The sequence below is a fragment of the Ambystoma mexicanum genome, chromosome 5p, assembly GCF_040938575.1.
Source record: "Ambystoma mexicanum isolate Mex_15411 chromosome 5p, UKY_AmexF1_1, whole genome shotgun sequence".
NCBI classification, from domain to species: domain Eukaryota; kingdom Metazoa; phylum Chordata; class Amphibia; order Caudata; family Ambystomatidae; genus Ambystoma; species Ambystoma mexicanum.
Window position 1 is genome coordinate 658,780,467 of NC_090930.1, and position 13,993 is coordinate 658,794,459.

At 44.0% G+C, this 13,993-nt stretch overlaps 1 protein-coding gene across 4 annotated transcripts in view; it reads left to right on the top strand.

Annotated features, from left to right (window-relative positions):
* The window catches only part of DRP2 (dystrophin related protein 2), a 1,496,582-nt gene that overhangs the window by 896,007 nt on the left and 586,582 nt on the right, over positions 1-13,993 (top strand). The window lies entirely within an intron of this gene.

Here is a 13,993-nt window from a genome sequence, read left to right on the forward strand (position 1 = left end):
GGAACTCCCCCTCCCTTACACTTCCCCCTCTCCCTCCCCTTGCACTTTGGCGCTGTCGCACTTGCACGATCTGAATGTCACAAGGCCTAGTAAGATCGTTTGCTTTGTCCTCCTCCTGTCCTCCATTTCTTGTCTTGTTGTGCCTAGAAACACTTGTGTACCGGAGCGTTTTAAATGATTTATCATATCATATAATATCACATCATTCACAGCAATGGTCTGCGCTCTTTGAGTGAGGGCAAGCATGTGTTAATAGCCAGATTTGGTCCTATATCATTTTATCGATGGCTGTTATTTTGATGGGTTTTTTAACGAGTATGTTTTACCAATAAAACTCATCAAAATTGATTTATTTTTATTTTGGGGGGTTCTCCCCCCAAACCAAGTCCCCTAGTGTTTTTTTTTAACTATTCCTGACCCCACCACCCTTCATATACACTTTCCCAACCCCCCTATATATTTAGATGAGTTTTGTTCAGTAAAAACTACTCGTAAAAAAAAACAAAATTACAACTGTCGATGAAAGAACGTTCTACCCCGGATTCATACGTCAGATAATCTTCAGGAATGGGGAACTTCCGATGTCCTTGCCATCTTGCTCCGAGTGCTGTTGCCCAGCCTGTAGGCAGTAGCCCATATACAATCGAGAAATAGCTGTTACAAAGCCGATTGAGAATCTTGGGAAAACAATGGCAGCGAATGGCGTGTGGACGAGAAGTAGAAGTTTCATCACCAACTTGAACTGATAGCAGACGATCATGTCAGACACAGATACCATGCCTCTTACCTCCAGACACATTTTTTAAAGAGTTTATATATTATTTTAAAAAACCGACATTGGAGATCAACTAATTGATTGACACAATGTGGTGCATTTGTATAAACTATTTACTGTAAGGAAGCAGTTACTCAGAAAAAAATGAGCGAAATGTACAAGTGAACAGAACATACGTCAAACTTGCAAGTCGGTAAAAACTATCAAAAAGTGTACTCGAACATATTCACCCACAGTGTGACCACCTTGCATATAATGGGATGTAAGTAACTTGCTGTGACATTTTCCAAATTCAACACAAAATAATTCAAATATATTACAACTGCTCCATTTTACAATGAAACTTTGCTCACAGCAGCATTAAAATATCACAAAATCACCATGAAGAACCTCCAAAATGTTATTAAACATTTCACATACTTTCATGAAATACCGCAAATTTAAACATACAAGTTGACGTTAAAATGCATTCTTTTTCCACAGATCTCATTGTTAAATACTTCCCCAAGCACATTTTGGCACAGAATAGAAAAATGGAATGTCCACCAGAAACGTCCTTATTTGAATTTCTTTGTCATTTTCTATATACCGCAGTCTGTTTCTCCCAAGTTCATCGTGTGAGACTTCTCTTCCCATCAATCTCGCCAACACATCTTACATGTCGAGGTGTCTCTCTCTCTCTCTCTCTCTCTCTCTCTCTCTCTCTCTCTCTCTCTCTCTCTCTCTCTCTCTCTCTCTCTCTCTCTCTCTCTCTCTCTCTCTCTCTCTCTCTCTCTCTCTCTCTCTCTCTCTCTCTCTCTCTCTCTCTCTCTCTCTCTCTCTCTCTCTCTCTCTCTCTCTCTCTCTCTCTCTCTCTCTCTCTCTCTCTCTCTCTCTCTCTCTCTCTCTCTCTCTCTCTCTCTCTCTCTCTCTCTCTCTCTCTCTCTCTCTCTCTCTCTCTCTCTCTCTCTCTCTCTCTCTCTCTCTCTCTCTCTCTCTCTCTCTCTCTCTCTCTCTCTTCCTCTTTCGGTTCCCATCTGATCCCTCCTCCTCTTCCTTGGCCCACTTCTACTCCTGTAATCCATGTCCTTTATATCCACACATATATGTGGAAACCCAATCAGGGATGTTTAGAGGGATCTTTAGGGAAATTACCCTTTCTTCTAAAGACACAGGTTTTTGAAACGCGTTGTATTTAGGATACAATCCCATAACATCTGAATGTTATGGGAGCCGTTTAGATAAAGTCTGTGAGTAATTGTATGATTAACATTTTTTTTTTTAAATCAAGAGGTTGTTTCTGCTATATCCCATTGAGTGTGGAGTAACGTTGTATGTGTGAAATGTGCAGTTACTCAGGTTTTAAATCAAATTCAGGCGATCTTCATCACCAGGCAACTGGGAGGCGCAATTCATGTAATAATACATTATTGTGCTTTCTAAGCAGATGAAAACTGAAGTGGGGCCAATGAAGCCCCTGTATTGCTTCCTTTTTTCTTAAGGGTCGTAGTTCTGTATCCTTTCTAGTTTATAGAGAAAACCTTCAAGGGGCCCTCATGATGTACGGATAGCGACACACTCTTTCGGATGCATGTGTGCACCTGCTAATCATAGCCAATATGGGAGAATGGATATCCGTACGGTCAGGTAGTACCAGTATGGCAAATGGCCTCTGGAGGTTTATAGGAAACATATGATTGAAAAGCCTCTGAGCTGAACGGAAGCCAGGAAATTGGATATCAAGAAATTGATATCACATTTGCTGGTGATCATTACAAGAACGTGTATCAATTATCAAAACAAAACTATGTTCAAACTTAAGGGACAGTCCAAAAAGCGGTAGCAAACCAAACCACTAATAATACAAAAAATAATTTATATGACACAGTCCACAACCATTTGTGTTTTTTCTTTTAATTAAGAGAAGCTATTACCCAACTCAAATGATACACATTTTTACCAAACTTACAAAACTCCAAGAATGTGGCATCCCGGCAGATTATATGAGACCGCTGTAGCAAGCTTTGGAACCCACTGTGTTATAGCACTTATTTACGAAATTGGAACAGGACATGTATGGGGGAGGGGGCGTGATGTGAATTCTAAGGAAGACACACACACACACACACACTTTTTTTTCTAGAGGACGCCTCTGACCAGGATTCCTGTTCACATTCTGCTGAGTGATCCCCGATTCCCAACAGTACATTTTGATTAAAAAATATGGAATTCTGTTTCGCACATGAAGTCTGTCAGAGAGGAGGTAGGGATGAACAGTTGAACAGCAGTGCATGCTCATTGATACCATGTCACTTCTGTGTGGCTTTGGGCTACCCAGGAAAGGCAACAATTTATAAGTTAAGGCAACAAATAAGTGCCAGTGCTGTACAACGGTTTCCAGTGAGTACCTAGCCCTGAGCAGCATTGTCTCGTCTCAAATTAAGTTCTGCATATGCCTGACCGCTACATTAGTGCATCTGAAGGGGTCCTTGTTTTCCGAAAATCAACTTTAAGGGCCCAATTCATGCAATGGTGTTCATATATCCCGCAAAGGCTGCGCGCCGAGAATGACACTGTGCAAGTCTGCGCACAGAATTTATTCTGCGTGCTCTGTGTATTCATGGAATTGATTGTGCAAAGTAACCATATACATATTCGCAAGTTGCAGCCGTAACGCTGCAACATGCCCCCATGCAAAGTAATAACAGCCAGAACAGCTACCTTTGCGTGCTCCCCGGATGCACATACAGGCACCCTTCAAAGAGTGCGTGAGTTCCCCCGCAAGCGCATCTCCCCTGTAACTGTTACAGGCACCACAATATCATGCATATGATGCATCATAACTCAGGTAAAACTTGGAAAATCTGTGTGTGAACCCCCGTAAACCGTTCCTGCACCCCGCTACACTGTGTATGCGCAACGCTAAGTCAGATCGGAACCATGGCTGCATGCACGCACCCCTATTTCCGACACCCGATTTCACCTCTGCCTGGTGAATCCTATGCACAAGTCTCTGTATTTCTATAAGAGGGCTTTGCGTGGCCATAGAGGTTGCACACTCGGATCCATGAATACGTATTGTTCCACGCAATAGTGGGCGTGTGATGGACTGCCTGCGGGCCATCCTTTGTCATTTATTGCCTTGTTCTTCCTCATTTTCTGTGTTCCGTTCCCTACCCTGCCCTCTGCGCAAGCCGCACCCATGCTCTGCGCGGTGTCTCACACAAGGCACTCGGCTTCTCGCAGTGATGTGCCGAGCCTGTGTGAAGTCCCTGCAAAGTGCGAAAAAGTGCCACACAGTCCATTCCATGGATCAACAAACGGTTGCCAGACAAAGTCCCTAATTTTCCACGCAGATAATTCCATGAATCGGATCCTTAGTGAGTTAGGCCATTGCGTTGGTGTGAGGTCCCTACATGTGAGGAGAATGGGAGCTTCCTTGAAGAAAACATTATAGTCTTGCCTTTTATATTTTCACAACAGGAAAAACAAAGAAGCATGATGAAATTAATTGGAAAATGAAGGTCAACTTCTGGTCTCTCAATATAAGCAACATTCTTCAAGGCTGTACTCCGTGGTGGGGTCATCTTTATAGTATCCATTGTAACTGCTTTCAACTTACTTCCTGGGAATTGTAATCATGTAATCCTTTTCATGAAGTCACAAAACATTGCATTCAATGCTTCTGAAAGGCAGTTCTTAGAATTGATTGTTAAGAGTACAGCATTGTATCCACATCCAAACCGCAATTCTTAGTAACTGCATTCATGTCCCTGAACATGACAGTCTGAACATGGTCCAAAGCATAACGATGATCAATGCGCTTGAGTCCGAGTGAAGGTGAGGAGCAGGATAGGCTTCCACAAGCTACCCCATCAGAACACAAGTCTGATTGGCGCCTGATGTCTGGACTTGTAGCTCTCTTTCCAGTATGGGGAAGTGTCCATGACTTCCAGCAGCAGAGCCAGAGGCACCCAGACACTATGTGAGCAGCACTCTTATATAGGGTGAGCAAAAAGATATAGGCAGCCGTCCAGAAATATTTTCCTTTTACTTCATTCTTTCACATGTGACTATTTCAGTTCTCTCCTGGTCATGCACTGGGTTCCCACTTATACAAGCTTCTAAAACATGTCGTCTGGTCTTTTTCAGTGGCTAGTATATCATCTGTTGGGATCCCATGTGAAATATAATTAGAAATGGAATTCTGTTTACTATTCGTTTATCATGTATCATAGCGCTTTTCAAAAAATGTTTACACCATAGCGTTCATATCTGTGAACAATTGTTTAACATCTGCAGTGCTTCTTATGAAAGTAAACCAGAAAGTCTTCACAACCCTCCAAACTAGGAAAGATATTTATGTAATGGTACCAGAAGAAGAATATTGTTCTGTTATTTGGTAAGGATTATTATTTAAGATGTAGATATATAAATATGAATTTTCCTAGTTTTACATAAATATAGTCGCGTGGCCATGTGCGACTTTGGACGCCATTTCCATACCCGTGTGAAGACTCATCACTGGATTCTGAACAAGCAATCCACTGTGAATTGTGATTTCTGCTGTCTCATTTATCACATGTATTAATTACAGCTGGTTCTTCCTGGTGGTATACAGGTATACAGGCAAGGCAATGGCATTACAGTTAGATTTATTAATGGCAGGGGGGCGTGGCCAACAGCCATATAAGAAGACGTGTTCACAAGAAGCGCCTGCAGATCCAGTAAAAGATGTGATTAAAACAGCAAAATGTGTACTAAAAAGAGAAAAGCGGCAGCAAGAAGAACGCCTAGGGGGACTGCGTGGAAGTCGATAGCCCCGGCGACTACCACAGATGAGATAGACTGTGATCAAGTGGAACGAAGGCAGACAAGCAGAAAATGGCAGCCAAAGCAGGGATGGCTGCTTAGAGCTGAGACGCAGCTAATACAGCAGAGTTCAGTTGCGAAAGCAAAAGTTGCTGGCACATCTCACAAGGCTTGTGAAGTACAGATGAGTGAGAAAGATGAAGTGGAATGCCTGAGAAGCGTAGTATACACAGTGGGGGCACCCGCAGCAGGACGGGGAGACCAGGAGCCCAGAAGGAGCAGCAGAGGCGGAGGCAGCTGCAGAACTACTGAGCGGGAAGTCGGCAATCGCAACTGAAGGAACAGCAGCAGGCTGAGGGAGGAAACGAGCGGAAAGACACAGACCACCTGGAGGGAAACTCTGAAGCTGCCGAAATACGTATGGTAGCTGTGGCAACTTAAGTCCTAGAATAACACTCACGTCAGAAGATGCTACAGGAGGCAGGCATTCGCGGGTAACCGTGAGATTGATTGCAGGACCCCAGGCTGGGTGAAGACGCATGGGAGCTGAACTCACTGCACAGCAGTAAGGAGCTGGGGAGGTGGTGAGAACCCTCAGTGCACCCCACTCACAGTCAGGGCTGCCGGTATGTGCAGCTCCCTGAGACCGTGCAATGGAAGAGATAAGGTACGGGGGTAGCTCTGACCAACAGCAGCACCAACAAAGTGGGAAATAAAGCCCCCCTCTAAACATTCGCGACGGGGGGTGCAAAAAAGCTGCTCGTGACTGCGAGCCCAGAGACAAAGCAACAGCCGCAATGAGGAAGGCAAAGCAATCGCCCCTCGACCAGAGTTGCCATTGTAGTAACGGACCCGACCGGGGGATCTAGCAGAGAGCCAACCAAACACCTAAACAACAAGACAGCAAGTTGGCAAGGGCAGAAGTTTCCCTGGGAGTCTAAACACCACACCACATAGTTACAAAAAGGGCAGAATAAAAGCAACTGGGAACACTGGGTGCCTTGAAACAGCACACCACAGTCATGCTGTGCATATAAAAGGAGCGCAGAGGCCCATCCACGGGCAACATTGGCCCAGATTGAGTGAGACACAAGGCCATAACACAAGAGCAGGAAGAGAATGTGATGCACACTATATAAGGTGCACAAACAGCACAGCACTCATGGTCAATGTAACAAAGAGCGGACACTCTATACAAAGCTGCGACACGGTTAGAGCTTGCTGATTGCGAGAAAAGTGTGATCTCGCTGAGAGAATCATAGGGCGAATAACACCAAGCACCAAGCCTAGAGATCCCAGGGATAGCGAATTAAAGGGAGAAAGAGCAAAGTCGACATAACCAGGATACGACCAGAGCTAAAGGAAGGTCTGAAGCAAAAGAGACAAGGGTGTAATAGCCCCTACGCAAGGATTAAAACCAAAGGTTGGAGGCCGGAGGGAGGAAAAAGAGAAGCAGCGAAGAGAGGATGGACTTGAAGCCCCAGATATGGCAGAAGGAGCGAAGGTGGCAACAAAAAGCAATAAAACAAAGAATAAGCAGACCACGATGCAAACATATGCAAAAGGATAAGCACACCGACTAGCAATGGTAACGGAGACAAGGAAGAGGAAACCCAAGTCGCACCCCAGAGAATTAGCGGACTCAGGGAACCAACAGATTATGAAGGAGTTTGCAGCATTACAGGCAACACTGAAAGGTAAGATTGATCCAGTGGGGATTGACGATGGCCTATTGAGGCAGGATGTTAGGGTCTTGGCAGAACGCACAGGCAAATTAGAAGAACAGGTCAGAGAAAATACTGCTGTATGAGTACAAACGTCTAAAGACGTTGATATCCAGCTGTAAAAAGTCAAACTGCTAGAAGACAGGGTGGAAAGCACAGAAGGACGGGTGCGTCAGAACAACATCAGGATAGCGGGACTGCCCGAGGGAATTGAGGGGTCAGACCCCACCACATATATTGAAAATGTGCTACTGCAGGAAATAGGAGCTGGAGACCTAACACAGGGGTTCACTATTGAGATGGCACATCGTTCCCTCACCAGAAGACCACCACCAGGCGCTCTGCCCAGGCCCATAATCGTCCTAAATTACAAGGACAGGGAAACAATTCTTGCTTTTACCAGAACCGGGGCGACCATAGAAAGGGCCTCGGCAAAGATATCGATATTCCCAGATTACACCTTTCAGGTGCAAAAGAGGAGGGCCCTATATATCTCAACAAAGGTTAGACTAAAAACAGCAGGACTAAAAGATATGCTGATATACCCGGCAAAATTGAAGGTACTATATAATGGCAAGGCACTCTTCTTTGAGACACCCGCTGAAGCACAGGACTGGATGGATAGTGTGCAGATCCAGGAAGCTGCAGACCAAGGTCAACGAATTTAGACACAAGACGAAGAATGTAAGGAGGAATCACAAGGGGAGACCAAGTATGTAAAGGACATATCACTCAGGAAAGGCGACAGGATGTAAGCTAGAACTAGTATGGTTGCATTAGAGTGAAATGACTAAACTGTTTGAAGTAAATATATAACAGGAGCATGACAGTGAAGTCATGGAAGCCTAGTAGAGGGAACGTAATACGTAAACCCTACTATCACCCCATACTGGTTAAATTATCTAAGAGTGCCAAATAATGCCCACCCGCAGGGCACCAATAGGCTAGTCCAGTGACTAGGTCTAATGGAGCGGAAGCAGGGAAGTCTTAGCATGCATAGCATGTCTGAACAGTTTAAGTTAGAGGGTGTGTTGTTGTTAGTTGAAGGGGGATGGGGGCATACAGGGAAGAGGGAGGGAAGCCTGGTATAGTTACATACAGTCTACCCATGATCCCGGTCAAAGATCAGGGCAGTCCAAATACACAGCTGGAACCTATGCAAGTAATGTATGATCGATGAATATGTAAAAATCATGACTTGGAATGTCTGTGGCCTGAATAGCTATGTTAAATGTCAGAGAGTGATCACGTATCTAAGGAGGCATAAAGTGGGGATCGCGTTATTACAAGAAACACACTTGGATACACAAAAACAAAAGAAAATGGCTAGTGCCTGGGGGGCAGTGGGTGATGGTGGGTTCCACATACTCATCATTTGCAAGAGGAGTCCTCATCTGGGTAGTCCCAGTGATCCCACTTAAAGTACTGAACACTAGGAAGGACAACGAAGGTAGGATGGCCATGATACATGGCATGTTAGAGAACCGGGAAATATGCATAGTGTACACCGACGCACCCAAACACGGTGCCACTGTTTTTGTTAAGTCACTATGTGTGAGGCTAGGTCCCCAGAGAGAAAGAGTCGCAATACGGGACACAAAACATAAGAGACCAGCCCCACCTGCCAAGGTCATAAGTGCACCCTTGAACCAATTTCAGTTGAAAGATATTTGGGGGACACTACATAGGGATAGCAGAGAATACTCCCATTATTCAGCCCCACATAAAGTACACACAAGACTAGATTGTCTGTTTACGCGGGAAGAAAATGTGATGGAATTTACTGAGGCTGAATACCTGGCTAGAGTCCTGTCGGATCATGCCCCGTTTGTAACGAAATGGAGGATATCTGCCCTCCAGGCCACCTATTCCTACCTGGAGATTGAGAAGGCATTTAACGAACATATCAGGAAAAGCACAGTAGATTTTATGGAAGTCAATGAGGGGAGCATTAACTGGGTAAGCACTATCTGAGAAACATATAAGGTCGTTATTACAGGTGAGATGATAGCTACAGCGGGGGGGGGGTGCAGAAAACCATTGCTTAGGACCTGGAAGATACTGAAAGTAAACTATTGGAAATAAAAAGGCAGGTGGGGGAGGAGCACCTGGAGGAGGAAATCCGGGTAAGGCATGCATGTCTAACACAATGGGATAGGCTTGGGAAGTTCAACTATGCAAAATATATATCGAAAGAGTCATGCACAAGGGGATAAACCAGGGCGAATGCGCGCCTGGCTGTATAAAAATAAAAACATAAGAGTCCCGATATACTCCATACGAAACACAGAACAGGAAGAGATCAATACGCAAGAAGGCATTAATAGAGTATTTTCAGAATTCTATAAGAACTTATATATCGACCCCCAGATAGAGCGAGGATGCGAGCTACAGGATGCTTTAGATCTCATTACTCTGCCACACCTATATGAACAGCAAACAAATATGCTGGAAGAGACCACAACCCCAGAGGAAGTTCTAGCCAGTATAAAAACATTGGCCTCGGGGAAGACCCCAGGCACAGATGGGCTGCCATGGGAGTTTTATAAGGCTTATGTAGACATTTTGGCACCCCTCCTAGCAAGGGTATACATGGAGCATATGAATTAGGAATCCTCCCAGATATTATGAGGGAGGCCATGATAATTCCACTCCTTAAATCAAACAAAATAGCCAGAGACTGAAGTTCCTATAGACCGCCGTCTTTATTGAACCAGGACAGTAAAATCCTCACGGCAATCCTAGCAGAAAGACTTGGGAAAGTAATACCCAAGATAGTGAATCAAGATCGGACCGGATATGTCCCAGGGAGAAATATTTCTGGGAACCTGAGATGGCTACATCATGTAATTCATAGCATGAGAGGCAGTGAGGTGCAATGCGCCGTAGCTTCGTTGGACGTGACCAAGGATTTGATTCTGTCAAATGGGACTGTTTATATGCTACAATGGTTAGAATGGGAATAGGACCACACTATATGAAGTGGGTGAAACTAATATACACTAAACGGATGGCTGGAGTCAGGATGGGCACCACGTTCTTGGATAAATGGCAACTGCATAAGGTGACAAGACACGGTTTCCCCCTGTCCCCAATGTTATACATAATTGCAGCAGAGCCCATTGCGGCTTTACTGAGATAGAAATATAGTGATGCCAGAATAGAAATAGACGGGGTAAGGCACATAGTATCAATGTATGCAGATGATATGCTATTGTATCTGAGAAACCCGGTTGAGAACCTATCATATGTGCTAGAGGTGCTAGACAATTTTGGTACACTGACGGAGATCTGAATAAACAAGAGTAAATCATGTCTCTTCCCGCTAGCGGAAATGGTGACTTTGAGAGAAGCAGAGCTTCCAGCTCTTCCCCTGTCATGGAGTAAGAATAGCTTTAGATACATGGGGCTGAACATACATCACGATCCAAAATCAGAACATGAAAACAATACTATACTGTTAAGCGACTTCAATTCAGCACTCCAACTGAGTCAATGCCTAGTCTGGGATGCCCAAGGGAAGCCCTTATTTATATATTTTTATGACAAGTTCATAGGTCTGGATGATAAACCCTTGTATAACGCCCCTCTCTTTGAATCCCCTGACCTCACTGAGCCAAGAAGTAGGTTTGTTTTGCAAATTAAAAGATTTATTGAAAAATTAAACAAGATATATATATCACACTTTTATAAATACATTCATATTTGATAGCACACTTATGAAGATAATGTTGATCAACAATAGATAATATTACACTATCACACTTATTTAATTACTTAGGAGTTGGTATAGAGAGGATAAGGTAGCTGAGAATGCTTTTATGGGTTCAAGGAAATGCAATGATGGAAAAGAATGCAGCACAGAAATAACTGAGATGGTTTTCACAAGAGATAATATGATCACTTTTTCTTTTGACAATTCACAATTCAAGCAAGAGATGGAAGGCGAGCACACAATTTTCAGGAAAACAATCAAATGCAATACCAATTCAGTTCCCCCCTAGCAAGCTTAGAGCAACCAGTATGGTTTTAAAACATGCAGAAATACGTTTAATGTGATTTACAATGAAGTGAAAATATGCTAAAAATGATTTTAATTCCCTTTAGGAGCGTCAGGGTAGGTGATGGCTTCTTTGAATTAGATCAGGTCAACACTAGCAATGATTCAGGAGGGATTATCAGGTTGAAAACGAATTTCAGCAATGCAAGCAAGAGACAGCTATTTTGACAGGTGGAGAAATTTGATTCAAGCGCGATTACGGAAAAACTATAAAGAGTAGAAAGTCGGTTTGGGGCTTGTTGGAAAGCTTAGATTCTTAGCTTTAAGATGACAGTTAAATCTCGTTCCTATGTACATATGGTTCAAAAGATACAGATGATTTTGTGGAGGTAGATTTCAGAAATGAAATAATGATTCAGAATGGCAATTGACACTTTTACAGGTTTGAAATCACAGAATGGACACACGATTTCTATGCAGTTCTAAATAGGTGGAAATGGTTTGAATTAGATTATTTTAAACTAAGAGATTGGTTTGCAGAGTTCTGGCTGGATACGCACTCCTAATTTTGGAAGGAATGGGCCTCGTCACAGATCTGGTCAACAGGTTTAGCTGCGGTTCTCTCGGCTCTGCTGGTCTGGATCTCTGGTTTTGGCAAAAGTTCTTGGCACTGCACAGGGGTCTGGTCGGCGGTTCTGGATCTCTGGTTCTGGTCTCGGCACTGCACAGCGGTCTGGTCTGGTCTGGCAACAGTTCTTGGCACTGCACAGCGGTCTGGTCGGCGGTTCTGGATCTCTGGTTCTGGTCTCGGCACTGCACAGCGGTCTGGTCTGGTCTGGCAACAGTTCTTGGCGCTGCACAGCGGTCTGGTCTGGGTCTGGTCTTCTATCGACGCTGCACAGCGGTCTGGATACAGCTCTGCTTTCAGGGTTCTGGCACAGGGTTCTAGCCAGAATCAAACAGCACAGCCCGGCTGTTGAGAGTCAGGTTGCAAAAGATTTTGAGGCCTGCTGAAAATGGATTCAGCTTGTGGTTCAGGCCCCTCTGCTTTAAGTTCTGGAATCTGGAGTCTTCAGGCAAAGCGCTTCGCAAGAAAGTGGAAAGTGAATGTCCCTATCTGGCTTTCAGTGGTTCTTTTTATGTCTTTTGAAAGTGGGTGGGAAGGCTGACTTTCTATGCCCAACCCTCTGAGGATCCTGATAGGTTAAAGGATTTTCTGTGCTCTCACTGGAGAACAGAGTTGTGAGTCAGAGTGTTGCTACATTTTACAATCTATTGAAGAAACGCCCATTTGCTTTTACTTAGAACCCAATTTTTCATAATCAAAAATGTTTGCCAGATACACAAGTGGTTCATAATACATTTACACATGATAGATGAATTAAGACAGGTCTCTGATCAACCCTGGTCTTTCTAAGAGCTTGGGTTCAGAAATGACAACATTTTGCTCTTTTTTGTGACTTTCGCTATATTAGTTTTTCCTCAAAATGTACACAGACCTGCACCCTCTCCCTGAGCATATTAATATAAGTTATCATGTCTCTAGCATAAACACCGTACCCACAATATACATAAATCCCGGGGTTCGGCCTCAGAACATCACACAGAGTTGAACTTAGTCTCAATTTGTAGGTACATTTTTTCATATTAAGAATTTCCAAATTGTACATTTTTGTAAGCTTCATACAATATTTTATAAGCAATTTAATAAAACATACATTTGCCCTTAATGGAATTCACATCTGAGTCTGGGTCCGCCCCCAGAAGCTTGGTGAGCCAGATGTCACATGTCTTTCCTTCCTGCCAGAGCACTGTTGACAGTTACACCTCAAATCAGCATATCTATTCAGTTTAAAGAAGCTATTGTCTCTTTCCTCCAGGCTGCAGGGAAACTCTCCTCCCCTTTTAATCCCAGGACCCTGTGATATCCTGTGCTGTTGGTGTGGGGCCTGGGAAGAGGAGGTGTTAAGAATTCTCATTGACCAGCCAGCCTTTGAAGTCTCAGCTAACTTAGGATGCTGTTTAGTTTCTGAAACTCCGGTCTCCTGTCAGAGTTTAGATCGCTAGTGCCAGTTAGTGTCAAGCACCGGTACAGCGCCCATTTTTGGGAGCTGTCTTGAATTAGTCCATTTCAAAAAGGGGATTTTACTTGATAACATATGATCCTAGCTAACATTGTATTAATGTGGATTCTGCAGTAGAGTAATGTAGAACACCCAACCAGAAGTTGGATTTTTTGTCCGGTGGTTTTGTGCCCATGATCTTAGCAATTTTTGACATTAATTAAAACAGATTTTGAACAGCACCATATTCCTTTGCACTGATTTTGTTAATGGTGCTTCTGGCCCATCAAGCTCGCACTGGTGGGTGGCAGGTCAGGCGACCATTTTGGTGTGCGCAAAAACTGCACGGTTTTCCTGGATTCTGGAGTAAATGTGGGCTTTTCAGCCATCTTGGATTTTCTAAGCCCACAGAACCAAATATTGCAGCATAATAACTTGAACGTGGGTCGATACACCTGACAAGCCCCCCCGCCTGACTGCACTTTGATTTCGAGTCGAGGGGCAGTCGGGTGCAAAGTATGTTTTGATCCATGCGCTGGGATGTCCGCATCATCTTCTTCTGATTCCGCAGATGGCACAGTTCAGCCACTTTTCCTCCCTTGGGGTGGATCGATCGATTCTCCTCACCGGTCCTGATTGG